At 46.4% G+C, this 7,567-nt stretch overlaps 1 protein-coding gene across 2 annotated transcripts in view; it reads right to left on the minus strand.

Moving 5' to 3' along the window:
• The window catches only part of CUNH1orf210 (chromosome unknown C1orf210 homolog), a 4,108-nt gene extending 3,800 nt beyond the window's left edge, over positions 1 to 308 (minus strand). Inside the window, exon 1 of one of the 2 annotated variants that reach the window (XM_023535063.1) lies at positions 65 to 308. The gene's annotated coding sequence lies outside the window, so the exon portion shown is untranslated. The remainder of the gene's footprint in view (positions 1 to 64) is intronic. The other variant, XM_023535061.1, reaches the window with a different exon arrangement.
• Positions 309 to 7,567: the final 7,259 nt, after the last annotated feature.

Raw genomic sequence — 7,567 nt, forward strand, 5'->3', positions numbered from 1 at the left:
TATTCAGAGACCTTTTGGGGGGCGTATATGTGCCCTTGGGGTGTTATCATGTGTTTGTACTTACCTGGATAGAGGGTTCAGGCCTCCATGTGGATGTCAAGGATCCTAGGACCCCACAAAGGTAGGATCTGAATCCCTCTTTTGCCCTACTCCTTGTCCCCAGGCCTAGTGCCTCCTTGTCCTTGAAGACCCAGTTCCAGAGTCACCTTCCCTGAGTCCTCAGTCTACTCTGGCAAGCCCCGCCTCCTCCATGCCTGTGCACCCTCTATCACAGCATTTCTCTATCTTGTAATGATTTCTTCCTGTGCTGCCTCCCACATTAGCCTGCAAGCTCTCCCAGGGTGGAGTCTCTGCGTCCCCAGCATCTGGCACAGGGCAGGCTCTCAGTAAATATCTAAAGGAGGAAGGACTGCAAGAGCTAAACCAAGCAAGCACAAATATTGACAGGGACCCTGAGGGCACAGGGGCTGTAGCCAGGGTTTGCAAGGGGGCCTGCCAGAACTGCAGCGGCAAAGTGAAGGCCAGTTCATGCAGAACCTTGAATCTTTAGCACGGATTCCGAACTTTTACTATCAATGACCCCTTCCTACTCCTCCCAACGCGTCTAGCACCTACACTTCAAATTCTTTGCTTCAGTCACACCAAATTGTTCTCTGTTCCTGGAACCCACCATGCTCTCACCTGCTAGGCTCTACATGCACTGTTCCTGGGACTCTGAATTCCTCTAACCGGTCCCTCCAGCTCCTCCCCCGACTCGTCCATCTCCTACCTGGCTGATTTTCCTCCCAGGCCTACTCATCACTCAGGCCCCAGTTTAGGTGCCTCTTTACCCAGCCAGCCTTCCCTGACTCTAGTATGTGTCTCTCCTCCCCTCTTCTGTGCCCCCGCAGGCCCCAGCTCCTCTCCCCCATATTCCTGACCACAATATTGTGATTTTTCTCTTTATTTGGCAGGGTCCCTTACAAACCTGAGAACTCAGGATAGGGTCTGCACCTGTCTTGTTCCCCTTCAAATCCCCAATATCTAAAATAGCAACAATAAATCCTTCTGAAATAAATGAATGAGAGGAAAGTGAATAGTATCCGGGACGGAGGAGTGAGAAGTCAAGGGAGGTTGAGAGTTTCCTTTGATTTTGAAGCAAGGAAATTATAGCATCCAAAAGGTATTCAGTGAACACCTACCATGTCCCGAGCACTGCGATTTTCTTTTTTAATTATTCATATAACGTAACCATATTTACATAACAAGAAATTCACCATTTTAGCAATTGTCAGTGCACAATTCAGGGGCATATAGTACATTCAGAATGTTGTACAACCATCACTGTATCTCGTTCTAAAATGTTTTCGTCACACTGAAAGGATACCCCCTGCCCACTGAGCTGTCACGCCTCATTCCCTGCCCCCCAGGCTCCAGCAACCACAAATCTGCTTTCTGTCTCCTTGGATTTGCCTGTTCTCGATATTTCATACACATGAAATCATATTCGTGCCAGCTTTTTAATGAACTATTTCATTTACTCCTTATAACTACACTATTAGTTAGATATTAATTAGCCCCTTAACAGGTGAAGACAATGAGGCCATAAGAAGGGAATTTGCCTAGTCCCACAGAAGAAATCAAGTAAAGTTCTGCACATCCATCCGTCAGTCATTTATTCAATGAATATTTATTGAACACCCACCACAGAGCCACAGCCAGCCCATTGGCATGCATGGCAGAATAGCAGAAGGCAACCTGTTGGGTGCCCCCACAGCATGGAGAGCAGAGAGCAGGCTGAGTATTGGCACCCACTGGCCTCTCAGCCAGGAGCTCGAGCTCTGGTGCAGTGGACAACCTTTACGACCTTCTACGGCAACCCTGGCAACTATGTGGTAGACACTGTGCTAGCTGCGAGGGACAGAGTTCCTGCCACCATACAGCTTTCATTCTGGTGGGGAAGACAGCCAATACACGAAGAAATAAATAAAATTATTTCCGATAATGGTGAGTGCTACGAAGAAAATAAAATGGCTTCATGTGGTAGGGAGTTGTGGAGGGGGCTACTACATTATATTAAATAGTCAGAAAAAGAGGGTGTTCACTAAAGAGGGAATGTTTGAGCCGAATGTTTGAGTGAGACAGCAACCATGCCATATCTAGGGAAAGGGCAGAGACCGAGAGGCAGGAGCATGGCTGGCTTGTTCAAGCAACAGCAGAAGGCCAGATGGGTGGGATACAGTAAGTGGAGAGAGGTGGGAGGAACTGCATCAGGCGCCTGTCAGAGGCCGGGCTCATCAGGTCCTTCCCTCAGTGAGGTGGGAAGCCATTGATCTAAGTAGAGGACTGAAAGACTGTCCTTTGGCTTCTGTGTGAAAAATGGATTAGAGGAGGCCTGGGTAGACGCAAGGAGGCCAGTTAGGAAGCTAGTTAGGAAGCTATTGCTATCACCCAAGAGAGAGGGTGAAAGAACTAAAGTTTTGCTTCTCCGAAGCTGCCTTTTTGAGATATTGATGTTAATCTGCTTATTAAGAAACAAAACTCAGAAAGGACCTTTCACTCTTCCCCCTTTCCTGCCCAAGAAATTCAGACAGAAAAACCTGATTAAGGAAGGAAATCCATAGCCTAATTTGAATTAAGTATGGTAAATAGGAGGGCTTCAGTCAGGGACCTGTTAACTAGATATCCCGTGTCTCATTGTTTCTGAGTTGCCCACCAAGAATTTGCCTGCGAGTGTGTGCGAGTGTGTTCTGCTCTTCCTCAACTACCTGTAAATCGCCCATTCTCACTTCTGAAATCTAAGACTCTGCCCCCTTCTCCTTTGTCTAAAATGTCATATATCCCCAATGTTGCCTCAGTGTCTTTGGAATTTTCATGCTTATGTAAATTCCCCATGCACATGTATTAAAATTTGACTTTTCTCCTGTTAATCTGTCTCTGTCTCTGTTAATTTAATTATTAGCCCAGCTGAAAGAACTAAGACAGTGGGAGGAAAAGCACTAATTTTTTTTTTTTTTTTTTTTTGCCCCCACAAGGGAATGTGGCATTAGGGTAGTCAGGTAGAAATGGGGAGAAGTACTCAGATTCTGGATGTATTATGAAGGTGGAGCCTGCACAATTTGCTGACTAGGTGCAAGGGGGCGGTGGGGAAGGGATCTAGAATAACTCCAAAGTTTCGACCCGAGCAACTAGTAGGATAGAGTTGTCATTTATTCAGGTGGGAAGACTCTGAAGAGACAAATTTGAGAGGGCAATCAGGACCTTGGTTTTGGACATGCTAGATGTGAGATAGATGCCCATGAGACATCCAGGTAGCATCCTAAGTAGGCAGTAGCATAATTTAGCCAGAATGCAGGGGAAGGTGAAGGCTAGAAATATGTTTGGGAATAGGAAAATGTGGATGATTTTTAAATCTAGTCATCTAGGTGTAGAGAGAGAAAAGGGCTGAGGGCTGAGCCCTGGAGCACAGTGGGAGTCGGGGGAGAAGAAGGAGAAGCAGGAATAAGGTCGAGGCATGACCAGCAGCATGGTGGGAATAAGACATGTGAGACAGGTGTTCTGGAGGCCAGAAAAAGTGTTTCAAGGGCAAGGCCTTGGTCAGCTACATCAAATGCTGATGATATGTGCAACTAAGATATATACTGAGAATTGACTTTGAAGTTGGCCATGTGGAGGTCACTGGTAACCTTGACAAGAGCAGTTTCACCGGTATGTTGGGGACAAATGCCAGACTGGAGCAATGCATAAGTATGGGAGCAGAGGAAGTGGAGACCACTTCTTTAAGGAATTTTGCTATAAAAGGAGTAGAGAAGTGGTGCAGACACTGGAGGCTAGGGTGCAATCAAAGGAGGATTTTTTTTTAAGGCCAGGAGCTGTTAGACCATGTGTGTGTGCTGGCCAGAATAATCCAGGAGAGAGAGAAAATTGACAATGCAGAAGGCAAAGAGAAGGGACAATGCAGGTGTGACGTCCTGAAGGTGTAAAGAGGCATGGGGTCCAGTGCACAGGTTGACCTTGAGCAGGAGCAGGGAGAGTCCCTCTGAGGAAGGTGGAGTATAAAGGTGAAATGATGGGAGCCTTAGGGAGTTTTCTTCTCATGGCTTCTGTTTTACCAGAGAAATAGAGAGCAATGTTATTGGCTGAGAGTGAAGAGCAGAGAGGTACTGGAGTTCAAGGAGAGAAGAGAAGGTATGAATCGGTCATCCAAACCTGCCAGCAAGTGAGAGGCTCACCAGGCAGTAGCAAGACCCCTGTTGAGGTGAGCAACATGAATGTGAAGTCAGTTGGAGTAGCTGAGTATTTTTGTTTTGTAGCCATTCCAAGTGCAGATGGGGAGAAGATGAAGAGAGCGATTTAACCAGGATGGAGATTTGAGGGGCAAATCAGATAAAGCCAGGGAGGGACAAGGGAGCCAGACTTTTAGGCACAGAAGCAATGCCATGATGACTCACGCAATCTGGGCCCAGTAAAGAAGGCAGTGAGGACGGGGTAGGGAGGTGTCAGGAGCCCTGACAAAGAGGTAGGATCAGTGGATTTCAGGAGCAATTGCTGGGGTACTAGAGAGAGTAAGTTGAAAAAATAGAAAGTGGTGAGCAGATGGTGACATATGGAAATGGAGGTTACCAGGGAATGCAATTCTTGGTAAAGACAAGCTCTGAGATATGAACCAGAAAGTGGTCTTGAGGTAGGGCCTGCAGACTAATGAGCGTTTTACTATTATCTAAAGCATGTGATCAACTTAACCTTTTGCATCAGAGGTCTAATGATAACATGCTAATAGCCCTACTAATAAATGGCAGAGCCAGGATTCAAACCCAGCTCTTCTGACTCTAGGTCCAGCACCTTTCTATTTTATCCCAACTACATCCCTCTACTCTGTCAAACTAACAAATTTTCACTTCCATGACTGAAAGTCTTTTTGTAAGTAAGGTTTCATTGAGCCAAAAATGCTAACCAGAAAAACCAGTCTTGGGCATGGAGTCTAAACTATCAGCAGCATGGCTATGTAGAAGGGAGAAGAAAATGGTCAGAAAGAATTTACCTGAGCTATAGGCAAAGGGGTGTGGGAAGGTGATGGGGGGCAGCTCTGAGCTCTGGAATAGCTGAGTCCACATAAAGAAATATCTGCCCCCGGGCAGCAGTCAGGGAAGCCCTCCTGTAAAGGAGTGGGGGAAGTGGGGTGGGTTCCTGGAGTTAGATGGTGCCTGACTAAAATAATCTACAGAAATAGCCACTTGAAAATTTGAAATTACAACAGGCAAAACAGGAAAGTGAGAAGTCTTGTTAGCTGGTCAGCAGCCATTAACAGACTACCAGTTCTCTCTCTCTCTCTCTTATTCTCCAGCTGCTGTGAATTAATTTAGAACATCTCATTATTTTTTTATTATCAGCTCCTAAGAGTAAAATTTACCATCAAAGTATTTGATTCCTCACGATCATTTGGAGTGACAGATAGCAATCGCACTGCCTTTCAAAGATTTGATTATATTTCCCAACCAACCTCAAAAGGATGCTAAGCTAGCAAAAGAAGGAGGTGTCCCATTCCTCACCTTGTACTCACTCCCTTCTCCATCTGACTCAACTCCTCCCTGTAGCAGAACTAGGGGTCTTAACCTTGGGAGTGTTGTAGTTGCCTTTTCAGAAGCCGATGAGAGCAGGGAAATGCATTTGCACACCCAGTCACAAATATGCTCACAAGCCTGGCATGTGGTAGGTACCCAATAGAAACTTGTCCGATGAATGAATAAATGGTTAGATTTCTAGGGGGCTCACTTGCTCCCTCCAGGTTAAGAACTGGTGTTAACTCTTTGTACTCTATGTGCAGGAACCACTCTCTTATTGTAAATAGATGACCCTTTTAATAGGTAGAGGACCCCCTTCTTCTTTGCAAGCCTCTGGAGAGGGGCTGCCCATTTCCTGCTTCCAGCCACTTCCAGCCTCCTGAGGTAGAGTCAGCACCTCCTCAGCACCACCCTGCACTCTTCCTCCTTTATTCAACCCCCACCTTCCCTAAAGGCTGACCTTTCCCCACTCCTGGTCTGCCATTGATGATGTCCAGGATATGTCCCAGCATTCAGAGCATCTCTAAAGTAGTCCCAGTGGGGACAGGCTTGAAGCTTGGTGAAAACAAGCCCTTTGACCTAGTCACCACTGAGAGGTCACCGTTCACTGAAGTAAGCTCAGAGGACATATCTCCAGTGGAGCTTCTCATACCTAGGCCTGAGACTGAGGATTGCAGCTTCTAGGGTTTCTTCTTCAAGTTGGATGAGTCTGTCAGGTATTTCAGGAAGGCCTGAGGGAGAACTTACCAAGTCTCTTATATCCCCAAATACACCACCCCGAAACTCATATGGTTACCACATCGAATTACCTCATATGTTACCACATCGAATCCTGCATCCGGGTTTATGGGACAAATTTGTCCTAAGCCACCAGCTCCATTTTGCCATGTTGGATATATAATTAGACCTTATACATGCCCAGTGTGATGAGGTGGCAGTCTGTGGCACCCCTGTGATCGGTTATGTCTGGGCTTACTGGGTCTAGGAGAACAGAGCTCAGCAGATGTGGCCAGAGACTACCACACTCTCTCCTGGGAGATGTCATGCCCAGGCAAGTGGCCAGAGGTGGCAGACCAGCTAGTCCAAATGGCTCCATCATGCTGCACCCCCTCCCACCCCCCGGGCCCCATGCCATAGGAATGGTCATCTTTCCCACATTCTTGCTTTCTCATGGGGATCAGAAAATGTCGGCGCCCACCTGAGACCCCAAGGGTTTGGAAGCAGTTCATCTGGCGGCAGGTGCCACTTAAGCTGAGAAGGAGGTATCTCTTTCCTTGGGGACAGGAAACCCACTTCCAGAGTTGTTGCACTAGCTTTCTTTCCTCAGGGTGGAGGTTAGGATGGGGATGACAAAGCCCCAATACGCCTTTAGGTAAAAAAGACTAAGAAAAGAGTGGGAAACTGCTTTCGAAAGTTTTCCTATCATCCCTATGTCACACAAATGAATCATGAGATTCATTATGCTGTTGCTGCCTCTTATCCTCAATATTTAAAATAAGACTGACTAACCAGGAAGCAGTCCCCATGGTTCACTCAGGCTGTGGATTCTGCAAGAACCTGTGTGTCTGTGGCTTGTGGTGGCAGCTTTCTCTCATAAAATGTCCTTTGTATTCTAAGTAGGCTTGCTGTTGTTGGTTGAGTCAGGAGGACAATGAGTCGTTTGTGTCGTGTGCTATTGGTTCTAGGATTTCAGAGTGACCTGGGGTGAAGCAAGAACCTGGTATACCTTAAAATTGAGATGCTCTGAAAATTGGTGCCTGCCTGTCTCTGCCTTTTAAAGGAGCCCCAGTGGATCATTACATGGCATGGAGTTTATTATTTTTCCAGAATAAAATCTCTAATGCTTTTTAAGTACATAATATTGGCATTCTTAAATCATTTTTTAAGCATTTGAGGGATGACCTTTATAGCAGCCCACCTGTGAATGCTGGCAGAGAATTTTAACCTGCTTGCTATGTAGGACCATCTAGCAGGCCTTGTGCAGAGTTAAGCTCTTTGGTTGTAGATCAGATTGTCTGGGGTCAGAG

The sequence above is a fragment of the Pteropus vampyrus genome, unplaced genomic scaffold, assembly GCF_000151845.1.
Source record: "Pteropus vampyrus isolate Shadow unplaced genomic scaffold, Pvam_2.0 Scaffold135, whole genome shotgun sequence".
NCBI classification, from domain to species: Eukaryota; Metazoa; Chordata; class Mammalia; order Chiroptera; family Pteropodidae; genus Pteropus; species Pteropus vampyrus.